The sequence below is a fragment of the Schistocerca nitens genome, chromosome 2 (assembly GCF_023898315.1).
Source record: "Schistocerca nitens isolate TAMUIC-IGC-003100 chromosome 2, iqSchNite1.1, whole genome shotgun sequence".
NCBI classification, from domain to species: Eukaryota; Metazoa; Arthropoda; class Insecta; order Orthoptera; family Acrididae; genus Schistocerca; species Schistocerca nitens.
This window is the reverse complement of record NC_064615.1, coordinates 82161121-82177436: the sequence shown is the minus strand read 5'-3', so window position 1 is coordinate 82177436 and position 16316 is coordinate 82161121.

Below are 16316 nucleotides of genomic sequence, written 5' to 3'. Positions count from 1 at the left end.
GCTACCAGGATTACCCACCTCGTGAAGATACGGGATAAAAACAGGAAAAAAAGAAGATTCTGAAGCAAGTTTCTCCAATCGGAGCGCAACGGTAGGTGCTATAGCGAGTCACCCGGCGAGAGCTATCACGCCAGCTGCTCCACGTGATGTATGCGGCGAGCGAACGAGACCCTACCGAAGACTCACGGTAGCAGTTCCTCAACATCTCCGTATCACAACAAGACGAACCGGAACCCGTAGGAGCAGTCCTGAGGGAACGGGTCCGCCTGACAGGTAACCTTTACTTGCGCTACTGGTCGCCAGCCAGCCTTCGCAACAGGGTTTTCTCAAACGAGACTGCCGCCCCAAGTTCACCATCTATAGAGGTTGAAGCAGCTAAGACAGACCTCCCGAAATATACCCAGACTGAATAAATATGCCTATTTGCGGTTTTCGCCAAGTTGTAGTTGTTGTGGCGTAACAAGCTAGCTACGCCACACTGAAGTAGCCGAAAGGGCACGCGTCAACTCACGCCGTCTTGCGTTAAGTCTGAAACAGGATACTCTATGAATGCTATAAAGAAAAGAACGGAGCTTCTCGTATACTTAACTTTTATTCACTTCTGCGGTACATCGCTCTTGATATACAAGTGAGACTCTCTCCAGATATGGTTAACTGCGCCTTGCTAGGTCGTAGCCATGGACTTAGCTGAAGGCTATTCTGTCTCTCGGCAAATGAGAGAAAGGCTTCGTACGTGTAGTCGCTAGCAATGTCGTCCGTACAACTGGGGCGAGTGCTAGTCAGTCTCTCTAGACCTGCCGTGTGGTGGCGCTCGGTCTACGATCACACAGTGGCGACACGCGGGTCCGACATGTACTAATGGACCGCGGCCGATTTAAAGCTACCACCTAGCAAGTGTGGTGTCTAGCGGTGACACCACAGTACTGAACAATATGGCGAATTTCCTGACATCTATAAGTAATTTTTAGCGTTTATAGTCCCCGAATTACGACAGCAACTTTGTCTTTTGTAATGGAACTGCATACTTTTTTCTGTGACATGTTAAAGAAGCTTCCAATGGATCTACAGCGGTATAACATTTGTCGGACTCAATCAAATAACATCAAGGTAACGGCGCTACAGACTTCGATCCCGCCGTCAGGAGAAGAGGTTCCCTAAACATCTGACCTATGATACAAGATGTAAGCAAGATACGATTCGTGTGTTTATTATCACGGCTGTCACACCAAGTGCTCAGAATGTTCACCTTGAGCTTGGCTACACGGTATAAAGTTGTTCTGGGGAAACAATACTGCAAACTGAATTTTATCTGGAGTTAGCGACAGCTCAGACCCGTGTCAAAAGGCTTTTCATGTCGTCGGGAGTCGTCGGTGTTTCCTAATAGACCACTTCTTTTCAATTCTCACCACATATAAAAGTACGGAATTGTTAACTTTGGTGAATGTGCGGACCGTATTGCGTTTCCTGAATGACCGTTACAATGGTCTCGAAATGTTCTTTTAAGGGGGTCTGTCATTACATGTGCGGAGTGGGACATCCGTCACGTTGGTACGACAACTGCGGAAGCAGAACATCTTAGCAACTCCAGGTACTTGAGTGTGTATAGATTCCGATCAATGAAACATGGACCAATGCTCTGCGTCTTGAAAGACAAGCACCAAACGTTGACAGACCAAGAGCGTCGTTTTTATCTACTCCTTTCAGTCAGCGTAGATTTTCAAGTGACGATTAGCGTATATCGAGAAAATTTACTTGCCCATGGTTTGTGAACGATGCTTCTTCCTTAACCAAAATCTGGGATAGATACGCTTTATTTTGAACTTCGCATAGATAGCATTCAGAGAACTGTAACCAACTTTGGAAGTCACTGTCATGACAATGCAGATGCAGCGAAACGTGGAGAGGATGAAATGCGACGGGACGTAGTGTTCGCAGAACACTCTTTTGGCTGAGAGGTGTCTTAGTAACACCTGACTTGTGTGTTACCGCTGCTAAAATGTTACTTTCATCTCTTTCGTCAGTTGCTCTTCTTTTTCCTGGCGTATTTTACTCTTCTCGCTTGCAGGTTTCTAAAAATTCTTTTATACTGTTTGCAAAGACAGATGGTGAGTGATGGATACTCCCAAGCATACAACTTCACCTCTGGTGTAATAGCTTGTCGACATTCGTCGTAAAAGACATGCACTTTTTCGACTGTTGTATGCATTGCGAATATTTTAGTAGGCTTAGGACCAAGTTACCTGTTTGCTACAATAGCAGATCACAAACTTGTGGGCTTCAAAGGCACAGATATACACAAGAACCATACCTGAGTTACGTGTTTGCTTACATTCGGTATAATAGGGCAAATGTTTGTGGAAATTCTTTTCCTGACTGTGGGACAGTGGTCTGCGGCGCTACCAGCTTGATAGTATTTGACTAAGCCGTATACATGTCACATCGCTGAAGTTCTCTTAGCAGCTTCCTCCAAATGCTGCAGAAAATAGTATAAATTACCAGTAGAAAAAAACCAAGTCGGTTTCGTAATTCAGCAACCATAAACGATAAAAAATTAAATTACAATGAAATGAGTCAACGGGGACAGTTGAAAATGTGTGCCCCGACCGGGACTCGAACCCGGGATCTCCTGCTTACATGGCAGACGCTCTATACATCTTTTTTTCTTAAATCTCATTTTGTTCGCTTTCGTTCGATGCATCTGATCGGGCCGGACGTCGTAAGACACCCGTTGAAGTTCGTCGTTGATCGGTTAACTCAGGTTTTTTTTTTTTTTTTTTTTTTTTGTTATTATTACAGAGGGCAGTTAACCGTCTGACCGAACACGCTGAGCTAACGTACCGGCGGCCATTACACTCATTACTCACGGCTTTACTGCCGATTCCCGTAAGAGTTCGAGCATTGTTTGTGCATCTGTACAGAAGAAGATGGTCAAATGGCCGCTGAGCCTTATATATATATATGAAGATGTCCGAAGATGTCTGGCGGTGACACCACAACCATCTTCATATCAGATAAAAAATTACTTGCTAACATCAGAAAATTGGATATAATATCCACTAAAACTTGGCAAAAAACGTACCTCGGTATATTCATCCATTCTGGATGTGTATGGGGTCTTAGCTGCCTTATAATGTGTAGGCCTATAATCCTTACATCATCAGTTTTCTCACTTTTTTGATCCTCACATTTTCCAAGTTCTTGTTAGAAACATTTTAATTTCCGTCTCCTGTCTCCCCCCACAATTCTTGGCTTTATGACTGCATCTTGCACAATAGAAATTATTGTCTGATATATTAACAAACGTTCCAAATGGTTCAAATGGCTCTGAGCACTATGGGACTTAACATCTGAGGTCATCAGTCCCCTAGAACTTAGAACTACTTAAACCTAACTAACCTAAGGACATCACACACATCCATGCCCGAGGCAGGATTCGAACCTGTGACCGTAGCAGTGTCGCGGTTCCGGACTGAAGCGCCTAGAACCGCTCGGGCACAACGGTCGGTAACAAACGTTCCATCCCGACCCTTCTATTAGTCTGTGATTTCCACATATTCTGGAGAGATTCTCCATTGTTCGCGCACTGTTCGAAGGCGGAATATTAGATAAATGTTATAAAGGTCGTTTGATGAGCCTTCTGCCAGGACTTTTGTCTCCGGCATAGCGCCAGGTGCGGGCCACGCCAGACTCGCCAACCTATCGGCGCCCACGGCCGCGCTGAAAAGCCAGCCGGACTGCACACATCAGTCGTGTTCGACTGCGCTCTCGTTACTTGGCTTCACTTATTGCTACGTCTAGGTTCTCATTTTGGTTTACACTCCGGACTCGTCATTCCATCGTGTTGTCTTGTTGTCATCCACCACTGCTGTTGTCCTTCGTGCTTTTCGGCAACTCGCCATTCGACGCCCTCGGTCGATCGTGTCGTGTTCCGGTTACTGTACATTGTACTGGACTGCTTTCAATCGAAGCCTCGTACGGCGACCACAAATCTTTGGCATGGCGTTTTCCATTCTGAGCACTGACAGATACAGTGTAATCAGCTTCCAAGGTCCTCCTCAACAACGAACACTAATAAAAACCGTGTAGCACGTCCCTTTCCAGCATTCAGTTTAAATTCGTGCTACTTAAATAAGTGTCAATTACGAAATTGTTTTTCATATAGACTTACCTTTGTTACGCAAATTGTATGCCGTGGTTTCCAGATGATCACATTGCAATAAATTTTTATTTTTCAGTTGCACCTCTCTTTTCATGCACAGAAAAGCAGTCGTTTGCTTTCGCCGACATTTTCACCTGCTTTCCAACAACGCTTACACTGAGGTGACTACAATCAAGAGTTAGCTATATCCAGATATACAGATGACGGTAGGATCACGTACAAAAGGTATAAAAGGGCAGGGCATTGCCGGAGCTGTTATTTGTACTCAGCTGATTAATGTGAAACGGTTTCTGACGTGTTATCCATCTTTTTGATTTGCAGCTCCTTGTATTGGCCGTGTTTACAGTTAAAATGTTTTGGATGTGAGGTCTGCAAGTTATGCAAAACACCGTTTTTCTCAGTACTGGCTCTGAGCACTATGGGACTCAACATCTTAGGTCATAAGTCCCCTAGAATTTAGAACTACTTAAACCTAACTAACCTAAGGACATCACACACACCCATGCCCGAGGCAGGATTCGAACCTGCGACCGTAGCAGTCCCGCGGTTCCGGACTGCAGCGCCAGAACCGCTAGACCACCGCGGCCGGCTTCTCAGTACTCAAACATGTTTCGGCAACACTGTGCCATCATCAGTGGGTTTTCGTTTTTATTTATTCTGTAATGTGAACATTTTTGTTAAATGATTATAAAATTACGTGAATTTTTAGTTCAAACAACAGATCGTTTCTTTTTGTAAATACCCTTACATTTGGTGTGTATGAAATCTCATCTCATCTCATCGACATCGTTTGGTTGCAGATGATAAGCTACCTGTAGTAATTAACACAAATGTGATCCAGAAAATTCATGCACACCAAATGTAAAGGTATTTACAAAAAGAAACGATGTGTTGTTTGAACTAAAAATGCACGTAATTTTATAATCATTTAACAAAAATGTTCACATTACCGAATAAATAAAAACGAAAACCTACTGATGATGGCTGTATGGTGCCTAAACATATTTGGGTACTGAGAAAAACGGTGTTTTGCGTAACTGGCGGACCTCATATAAAAAAAAAAGAAAAAAAAAACAAGTTTCCGACGTGATTATGGACGCATGACGGGAATTAACAGGCTTTGAATGCGCAATAGTAGCTGGAGGTAGAGGCATGGGACATTCGTTAGCGGATTCAATATTCCCAGATTCTCCCACCACGGACAACGCAGGGGCTGACGGCCTTCACTTAACGACCGAGAGCAGCGGCGTTTGCTTAGAGCTGTTGGCGCTAACAGACAGGCAACACCTCGTGAAATAACCGCAGAAATCAACATGGGACGTACTAGGAACGTATCCGTTAGGACACTGCGGCGAAATCATGCGTTAATGGGCTGTGGCAGCAGCCGACCGCTATAGCTGTCTTTGCTAACAGCACGATGTAGCCTGTAGCGCCTCTCCTGCGCTCTTGACCATATCGATTCAACCGTAGCCGAATGGAAATCCGTGCCCTGATCGGCTCAGTCGCAGTTTCACTTGGCAAGAGCTGATGGCACGGTTCGAGTGTGGTACAAATCTCAGGACGCCATAGACCCATGTTGTCAACGAACCGCTGGGCAAGCTTCTGGTGGATCCACAATAAAGTCATGTGACTAGGGCGTCCCGTCGGGTAGACCATTCGCTTGGTGCAAGTCTTTCGATTTGACGCCACTTCGACGACTTGCGCGTGGATGGGGATGAAATGATGATGATTAGGACAACACAACACCCAGTACCTGTGCGGAGAAAATCTCCGACCCAGTCGGAAATCGAACCTGGGCCCTTCGGATTGACATTCCGTCGCGCTGACCACTCAGCTACCGGGAGCGGACGGTGAATCCATAATAGTGTGGGATTTGTTACACGGAATGTGTGGCGGTTCCTACCTGCTTTTACTTTCTTCGTTTGTTGTTTTTTGTCCTCGGTGTCGACGTACTGCGTTGCTACACTGGCTGAAGAAATGGGCTGTGGATTCCGACACTGACTACTGCAAATTATGTTGGCGATAGGTGCACAGTTGTGTTTCATAGTACTTTAATTTCACTGTTCATAACTCCCCAATAATACACAGTTATATGTGTATGGCCAGTGCACCATTGTTTAACTTGTAAGCCTTATTAATAGTTTGCAGGCGAAACTCCATATACTACTACAATAGTTTACTGTTGAAAATCTACGTGCAGTGAAACCTAACCACAGAGTTCACAGTTCTTGAAGAATAAACAGGTACGTATGGAAACAGTCACTGTAAATGGTTTTTACACACGGCCTAATTATTTAACACTTATTTCACAGTTAAATTGAAGCATTGTTGTTGTTCTAACCAGCACAGGTTTCTCGTCTGAAACTCGGCAGTGGACTGACTGCCTCGTTACCAAAAATTGGGCCCTTATATATCATCACAATAATCGGTACTGAAACTACACATTGTTCGAAGTTAAATTTACAGAAATTACAATTAAAACTTAACTCACTCAATTAACTGAATACATCGATAAAATCCGTATTTTTAACAGTTTCTTCTACTACGAGGTTTAGGCCGAATTGTTTGTTTAAATCGTGAAATTAACAAATATAGTTACGTAAACAATACTTTTGATAAATCTGTTAATTACTTTAGAATTAATGAAGGGGTGGTTTTGCTAACTTGTTTTTGAATAGAGGTAAACAGATACTATCAGATTACTAGTACTTCATCTTCCAAATGTTTACAATTATTACAGAATTTGTATTTGTTTATATGTCAACAATAGAATTTAAGTTACGAAACAGTCACTGATTTCACCCTATAACAAACGATACTAACTAGGAATAGTCAAAATAAATTAGAGAATCAATTACATACATAAAACTAAGCACGAAATCAGATTTGGTGTTATATTCTTTAAAACTGAGGGCCAATCTTTCTCTTTTATGGAAATACAAATTATATTCATGTGTGTAATGATAATTAGTTAAAAGTAACAAAACGAATTTAAGGAGGGAAATGGCAAAACAAGAGGGGAATTAAAATTATCCCAGCTTGCTTCGTCACATCACCCCCTCATTGGACTGACCAGGTAGATATTGCTAATAGCTAACTGGACAATTCAATAACCACTAGTGATACCAGAAATTGTGTTTAAAATCCACACACACAGAAATTTATTACATACGAAATATTACCAAAAACTGCAGGAAATATGCTTTTCAAATTCTAACATATGTGAACTGGCCATACGAAAATAGCCATTCAAAATAATTACATACAGGTCACAAAATATCCACGAGTTATCCTTTTAACAAAATGTATGCATCTTCACCGAAAGAGATGTCCTTCTTGGATTAAACAAGTATTACATTTTAAAACACATACCACTTTGTACAAGTCCTGTCCTGCTAAAAAAAAAAATCCTCATGTGTTGACAAAAAACTACATTTTTCTGCGCATTGCGTTTCACTTGCTCAATGTTCAGTATTTTTCACAAGCACATTCCTTGTTCAGAGCTTTTACACACTTTCTCACCAAGCTATCCACGTCTTCAACAGGTCCAAGTACCAATCAGTTAGGAAAGGCACTGCGATCAGTTCCCTTGGAGGTGGTGCTCATCCGCCACAATACATGAAAAAAATGAGACAAAATGCACTAATTTAGTACACTTATGCTCGTAACTTAAGTCTAAGAAAATGTTTAACACTAATGGCAAATGATAGTCATTACAACATAAATAAATACATTAGATAGTTCTCATAACATTACAATAATTAGCACTAAAATTGACTACAGTACGAAAGGTGTGGAGTAGTAAAAATTTGAAATCAAGTACACATTACACTACAAAACATTACTCTAAGTCATAACTGTCTGAAAGTGGTCAAACTTGAAAGAGTTGGGTTTCTCTTCCATTTGCAAAATAGCAAAAACTAAAGATGTACATCAAAACTCAAGATGTGCATTACCTCTAGTACAGGGCTTAACAACTGGCCGGTTTTGAGCGCGAGTACTCGCGTCTGCTCAGGCACGTGCTCGCGAGCAGATTAAGGTCGCGGAGTAGGGAGGGAGGGGAGGGAGGGGAAATGCGCGTGCACTTTTGAATAGGGCTGCAGCTTGCCTATTGAAATAGCGCTGACTGTGTAACGTTTAAAGTACTACGATCAGCTCTAACAGTCACTTCGCTGGTTAAGAATCATGTCACATCGCCGTTGTGTAACCCCAACCATGCTTTCGCAGTTGGGAGGAATTGTATTTGTTTACAGAAAAAGATGGTGTTGCAAAATGTTTAGTATGTCACAAAACGCTGAATTCTTTTACGAAATTTAATTTGCGGCGACATTTTATGTCGTAACACGCGAAAGACTACGGAAGTGGAAAATGTGATGGACCAGATCGTGCACAGGAAGTTATTAAACTTAAAAGAAAGCTATCCGAAGAAGATCTGGACGACGAAGGAAAATCAACTGAGGCAGCTCTGAGAATGAGTTACAAAATTGCTTTGCTTTTAACAAAATCCCTGCGCCCCTTCACAAATTAATACGAATGTAGAGGCACACACTAAGCTAATAAAATTATGTGGCACGTGTACATTCTCCTTTATTTGTTTCAATTGTCGCAGTAATAATTCGTGAGTGATATCCCTGCAGGTGGCCGCGGATTTACATTGACTGGCGGCAGCTGTAGTGTGCCCCACATGACTCTCCCCACTCTCCGCTCTGGTCCGGTAGTGGGGGTAGCGTGCTCGCGCTGCTCCGTGCTCGCGCCCTGCTGCTCACAGCTTGCTCCGCGAGCACGTATGTTGTGAAGCCCTGCTCTAGTAGATACTCAAGATGTGCAGCAGTATAGATTTTATAATCATTATGAAAAAAGAATAGAATCACCATTACATAGCTTAATTACTATTCAAATCAAAATTAAGGGGATGGAAGTTGTTCCACACCATTGTCCCTTTTCTCTAATCAGCTTCCCAAACAACGAATGAAATCTTGTGGATGACAATGCACCACCTCACCGGGCACTATTGTTCGCTGTTGGTTTGAAGAACATTCTGGACAATTCACGCGCATGATATGGTACCCAGATCGCCCGACATGAATCCCATCGAACATTTATGGGACTTAATCGAGAGCTCAGTTCGTGCACGAAGTCCTGCACCGGCAACACTTTCGCAGTTATGAACGTCTGCAGAGGCAGCATGGCTTCATCTTTCAGCAGGGGACGTCCAACGTCTTGCTGAGTCCATGCCACGCCGAACTGCTGCACTATGTCGGGCAAGAGGAGGCCCGACACTGCATTAGCAGGTGCTCCATGAGGTCTGTCGCTGCAGTGTGTATCCTGTTCCAAGAAAAGGTAAGCTGCATTTTGTGACCAACACTGATACTGACTTCTTTTCTCATTTTTAATGGATTCGTCGCTTATTTTAAACAACTGCGAGGTAACACAAATACAAAGCATGCTACTGACAAGGGGAGGCTGCCAATTGTGAAATTCAGATTCGATTCGTACTGCGCATAATAAAAGCTCATGGCCAGAGGTGTAATGTGGCAAAGCACCAAGATGCACTTCTCAGCCGTTGTCGAGAAAATCGGCAGTTAAAAGAAACCGTTGCGGTGAAATACTCTCTACGATTAATAATTTTCCGCAGTGGCGTGGCGCAGCGGTAAGCGCTCGGGTTCGTAATCCGAACGTCGGCGGATCTAATCTCGCGCCATGCAATGTTTTTTTATTAGTTTTTTGTAATTCAAATATATATAATGAATTGCTTATGCATGTTGGTGAAGGCGGATCGCTCTCCAATTGTACCGGCTCCATTTTTCCGTTTTTTTAACAGGGTGTACCAAAGCTCTCCCGTCCGCACTGATTTTCGACGATGTTGCGCTAGGGACCGCATCTACCTTCTTTCGAAGTTAGCAGGCAACTACGCTGTTATGCGGCGGCTCGTTTCGGCCCATTCAACATCTGTCCTTCAAGTGTAACGAGCGAGTAACGGACTTTATATTTCATACCTGCCACAGCGAATTTGTTTGCGTGGGGTCTCTATTCTAATTCGAACGTTTGACTTACGCTATACGTATTCGTTTCGGAATATCATTTCTACCTCTTCCGTTAACTATACGTGGTTAACATTATGAAGACAATTACTAACATTTGTGAAATACAACTTTGTTTGCGGAAAACATAATGATGTTCGAAGTCGCCAGTTTTTCCACGACAAACGACTTTCAACAACCTATTATATGCATAATTGTTCAACTGATTGCCGGGAATTATATATATATATATATATATATATATATATATATATATTTGAATTACAGAAAACAAATACTAAAAAAAAAAAGTTGCATGGTGCGAGATTCGATCAAGCGACCTTCGGATTACAAACCCGAGCGCTTACCGCTGCGCCACGACGTTGAGCAAAATTATTAATCGTAGAGAGTATTTCACCGCAACGGTTTCTTTTAACTGTCGATTTTCTCAACAACGGCTGAGAAGTGCATCTTGGTGCTTTGCCACATTACACCTCTGGCCATGAGCTTTTATTATGCGCAGTATGAATCGAATCTGAATTTCACAATTGGCGGCCTCCCCTTGTGAGTATCAGCATGAAGGAGACTTTTTTGAGGACGTCATTTCAGGAGACAATTTGAAGAACAATTCAAATGTTGACTCTACATCTACATCTACATCTACAGGGTTACTCTGCAATTTACGCTGAAGTGCCTGGCAGAGGGCCATCGAACCATTTTCATACTACTTCTCTACCATTCCAATCTCAAATGGCGCGTGGGAAAAAGGAACACATAAATCTTTCAGTTCTAGCTATGATTTCTCTTATTTTATTATGGTGATCATTTCTCTCTACGTAGGTGGGTGTCAACAAAATATTTTCGAATTCGGAAGAGAAAGTTGGTGATTGAAATTTCGTAAATAGATCTCGCCGCAAAGAAAACCGCCTTTATTTCATTGACTGTCACCCCAACTCGCGTATCATATCAGTGACACTCTCGCCCCCATTGCACGATAACACGAAACGAGCTGCCTTCTTTGCACTTTCTCGATGTCCTCCGCCAATCCTACCTCGTATGGATCCCACACCGCGCAACAATATTCCAGCAGAGGACGAACAAGTGTAATGTAGGCTGTCTGTTTAGTGGGTTTGTCGCATCTTCTAAGTGTTCTGCCAACAGAACGCAGTCTTTGTTTCGCCTTCCCCACAATATTATCTATGTGCTCTTTCCAATTTGAGTTGCTCGTAATTGTAATTCCTAGGTATTTAGTCGAATTGACAGCCCTTAGATATGTGCGATTTATCGTATACCCAAAATTTATCGGATTTCTTTTAGTACCAATGTGGATGACCTCGCACTTTTCTTTGTGTAATGCCATTTGCCACTTTTCGCACCATACAGAAATTCTCTCTAGATCATTTACTAATTGGAATTGATCGTCTGATGATTTTACTAGACGGTAAATTACAGCGTCATCTGCAAACAATCTAAGGGGGCTGCTCATATTGTCACCCAGATCATTTATATAAGCAGAGGACCTATGACACTACCTTGCGGAACGCCAGACATCACTTCCGTTCCACTCGATGATTTACCGTCTGTCACTACGTACTCTGACCTCTCTGAGAGGAAATCACGAGTCCAGTCACACAACTGAGACGATACTCCAGATGTATGCAATTTGATTAATAGTCGCTTGTGAGGAAAGCTATCAAAAGCCTTCTGGAAATATAAGAATATGGAATCGATCTGAGATCCCTTGTCGACAGCACTCATTACTTCATGGCTGTGTTGCACAAGAACGATATTCTCTGAACCTTTGGCAGATATTTCGAAAAGTAACTGAGCGGGATATCTGAATAGCTATAACACTAGGTTGCTTTCCCAAATTGAGTAAGACACGGATATATTTCTACCAAATAGGAACATGAAATATGAAAGGGTGTGAAGTGTACGTAAACTGAATAATTAAGAAACTGTCCACAATAAATAGGAGACAGTACATCTTCACTCTTCAGAAAAAAGAGAAAAGGCGAGTAGGTGGAAAAGGTACGAAAATGAGATAAATGAATCTTTTCCTCGGTTAATTGTAAGGGGAAATGGTCAACAAATGAGAAAGAGAAGTGGAAGGGAAGGGACCAGTAACTCGAGAAACAACGAATCTAATTACGCACCTTCCTGTTACCTGCGTAACGACGCTGCAGCTCCTCCGATTGCGTAGGGTCCAGCGGCTGAGGAGTGAGAGGGGAGAAGAGGACATCAGTCACCGCCGCTTCTCCAAACTCTTCGTGACGCTGCCGTCCAGACCAACAGTCTTGAAATGTGTTCAAACGCTACAAGGAAACTCGGTCACGGCACGTACAAACTCACAAAGAACAAGAAGATTTTCTCCAGTCAAGGGTGTTATTAGCTTTCCTGCAATAACTGCCAAATGCAGAGAAAAATTATACGAAAAAAAGCTCCAAAGAAAATTACATACTTTCGGATATGTAAGATGTACGAAATATAGAGATACGTAAAAAGCAGATTAAGTTGAAGGCACTAAGATGCACGAAATATAGAGTTCTGTAAAATGGAGATTAAGCTGAAGGCAGTGTTACAGAAGTGGAAGACGACGTAGATAAAGATAAGATGGGAGATATGATACTAAGAGAAGAATTTGACAGAACACTGAAAGACCTAAGTCAAAAAGAGGCCCAGTCAGAAGTTGTGATAGCCTTGGAAGATCCAGCCTCTGTAGACGTCCATAACTGCGATAGTGTTGCCGGCGCAGGATTTTGTGCACGAACTGACCTCTAGATTTTGCAAAATCTATGAGACAGGCGGAATACTCTCTGATTTCAAGAAGAGTGTAATAATTCCAGTTACAAAGAAAGCAAGTGCTGACAGGTGTGAAAATTACCGAACTATCAGTTCGTTGCATGGTTACAAAATACTGGCCCGAATTATTTACTGAAGAATGCAAAAACTGGAGAAATCGACCTCGGGAAAGCCTGGTTTCGACTTTGGAGATATGTGGGAACACTCGAGGCAATACTGGGAATACGGAGCCGTGTGGGGTAGGGCGGCCCCCCCTGTAGGAGGTTCGAGTCCTCCCTCGGCCATGTGTGTGTGTGTTGTCTTTAGCGTAAGTTTGTTTAAGTTAGATTAAGTAGCTTGCCCCCCCCTCCCCCCCCCATGAACCATGGACCTTGCCGTTGATGAGGAGGCTTGCGTGCCTCAGCGATACAGATAGCCGTACCGTATGTGCAACCACAACGGAGGGGTATGTATTGAGAGGCCAGACAAACATGTGGTTCCTGAAGAGGGGCAGCAGCCGTTTCAGTAGTTGCAGGGGCAACAGTCTGGATGATTGACTGATCTGGCCTTGCAACACTAACCAAAACGGCCTTGCTGTGATGGTACTGAAAACGGCTGAAAGCTAGGGGAAACTACAGCATTAATTTTTCCCGAGGGCATGCAGCTTTACTGTATGGTTAAATGATGATGGCGTCCTCTTGGGTAAAATATTCCGGAGGTAAAATAGTCCCCCATTCGTATCTCCGGGCGGGCACTACTCAGGAGGACGTCGTTATCAGGAGAAAGAAAACTGGCGTTCTACGGATCGGAGCGTGGAACGTCAGATCCCTTAATCGAGCAGGTAGGTTATAAAATTTAAAAAGGGAAATGGATAGGTTAAAGTTAGATATAGTAGGAATTAGTGAAGTTCGGTGGCAGGAGGAGCAAGACTTTTGGTCAGGCGAATACAGGGTTATAAATACAAAATCATATAGGGGTAATGCAGGAGTAGGTTTAATAATGAATAAAAAAAATAGGAGTGCGGGTAAGCTACTATAAACAGCGTAGTGAACGCATTATTGTGGCAAAGACAGATACGAAGGCCACGCTTACCACAGTAGTACAAGTTTATGAATACACTAAACAGATTCAGAAGGATGTAGGTTGCAGTAGGTACTGGGAGATGAAGAACCTTGCACAGGATAGAGTAGCATGGAGAGCTGGATAAAACCAGTCTTTGGACTGAAGACCACAACAACAAACAAGTAGCTTGTAAGCTTAGGACCGATGACCTCAGCATTTTGGTTTCATAAGATCTTACCACAAATTTTCAATTTTCGGAAAACGACTTACCTTACAAGGTAGTTTAAGGGAAGGAAAACCTACATTTATACCATTTGTAGACTTACAGAAAGCTTTTGATAATGTTGACTGGAATATTCTCTTTGAAATTCTGAATGTAGTGGAGGTAAAATACAGGCAGCGAAAGGCTACTTACAACTTATACAGAAGCCAAACGGCAGTTATAAGAGTCGAGGGGCATGAAACTAAGCTGTCGTTGAGAAGGGAGTGAGACAAGTTTGTAAGCTATCCCCGATATTGTTCAATATGTACAGTGAACAAGCAGCAAACGAAATCTAAGAAGAATTTGGAGAAGGAAGAGCAGTCGAATGGAATGAACAGTGTCTTGAAAGGAATATATAAGATGAACAGCAAAAAAAAAAAAAAAAGTAATGGAATGTTGTAGAATTAGATGGTGCTGAGGGAATTAGACTAGCAAACGAGAGTGGTAGATGTGTTTAGCTATTTGGGCAGTAAAATAACTCATGATGGGCGAAGTAGAGAGGATGTAAAAGGTAGACTGGCAATGGCAAGAAAAACGTTTCTGAAGGAAAGAAATTTGTTAAGATCGGATATAGACTCAAGTTTCAGGAAGTCTTTTTTTAATGCATTTGTCTGGAGTAAAGTGAAACATGGAGTTTCGACAAGAAGCGAATAGAAGCTTTTGAAATGTGGTGCTACAGAAGAATGCTGAATATTAGATGGGTGGATCACATAACCAATAGCGTGATAGTGAGTAGAATTGGGGAGAAAAGAAATTTTTGGCACAACTTGATTGAAAGAAGGGATCGGTTGGTAGGACAAATTCTGAGTCGTCAAGGGATCACCATTTGACTATTTGAGGCATGTTGGGGGGAGGGGGGGGGGTAAATGTCGAAAATAGAGACCAGGAGATGAATACAGTAAGCAGATTCGGAAAGATATAGGTTACAGTAGTTATTCGGAGAAGAAGAGGCTTCTACACGATACAGGAGTATGGGAACTTCATCAAACCACTCATCACATTGAAGATCACAACAAAATTAAATATCTTTGCGTGACAGCTACTTTCGTTTACTGTGACCATAAAATGTCCAGTATATGTAAACTATTAGTCATTAAAATTGCAGCACTAGTAAGCATATAAAATAGCGAAATTTAAAAAAAAAGCGTACAGCGTGTATGTGGTCGTACACATGACTAAATGGGGGATGTGCCGGGTGCGGTAAATACACTGTTCAAAGGAAATAGGGGAACGCGTCCGGTACGCTAAATCTATTTTGATACTGGCGGTAACTGTGATCTTATTGCATGTCTTGAGATCTTCGTTTTCAGCGTAATCAACAATTCAATTCATACACAATCTGTTGGCTGTGTTATGCACATCTCTGGCCACACGTACAAAAACTGCGACTAACAAAAAATATGAGGGTTGAACCATCGAACGGAACGGCAGCACATTTTGCTCAACAACTTTTACAAATAGGGGAACGCACTTATCCTATTGACCAGACGCCCGGCCTCATTAAGGGGAGTTGGAATGCCCTATCTCGCCAATGTTAAATTTGCTAACTTTGTGTACCTTTTTCTTTGGAACTATTATCTTCAGAACTTTGAAATTCTGGCAGAGGTTTTCAGCATATATTGTGAGCCCACTGAACTAGAACCAATGTTTTCTTTTTGTTGGTATAGTATTTATGAATTTTTTACCATTAAGCCATTTTTTATTGGAAAAAGTATAACATAAACTTCCCTAGTTCAGAGAATAAGCCAGTTCTTGTCATGATTCTAGTTCAGTGGCCTCTTTGAACTGTTTTGCAGCATTTCTGAAAATTTGAATGTTGTTGGTTGAGTGGTTTATGAGATAAAGGTACATGTAACACTAAAAATGTCAAATGCCAGAAAATGCGATTAAAGTAATTTATTATGAAAATTCACAAATACCTTTTATTCTATTATCAAAAGTGTCCAGCAGAGTAATCAGGGTCATCTTCTAGTTCTTCTTCTTCACCTAGAAGCTTTCTTCTCCTTGCTGCCCTTGCTTTTTTTGTATTAAA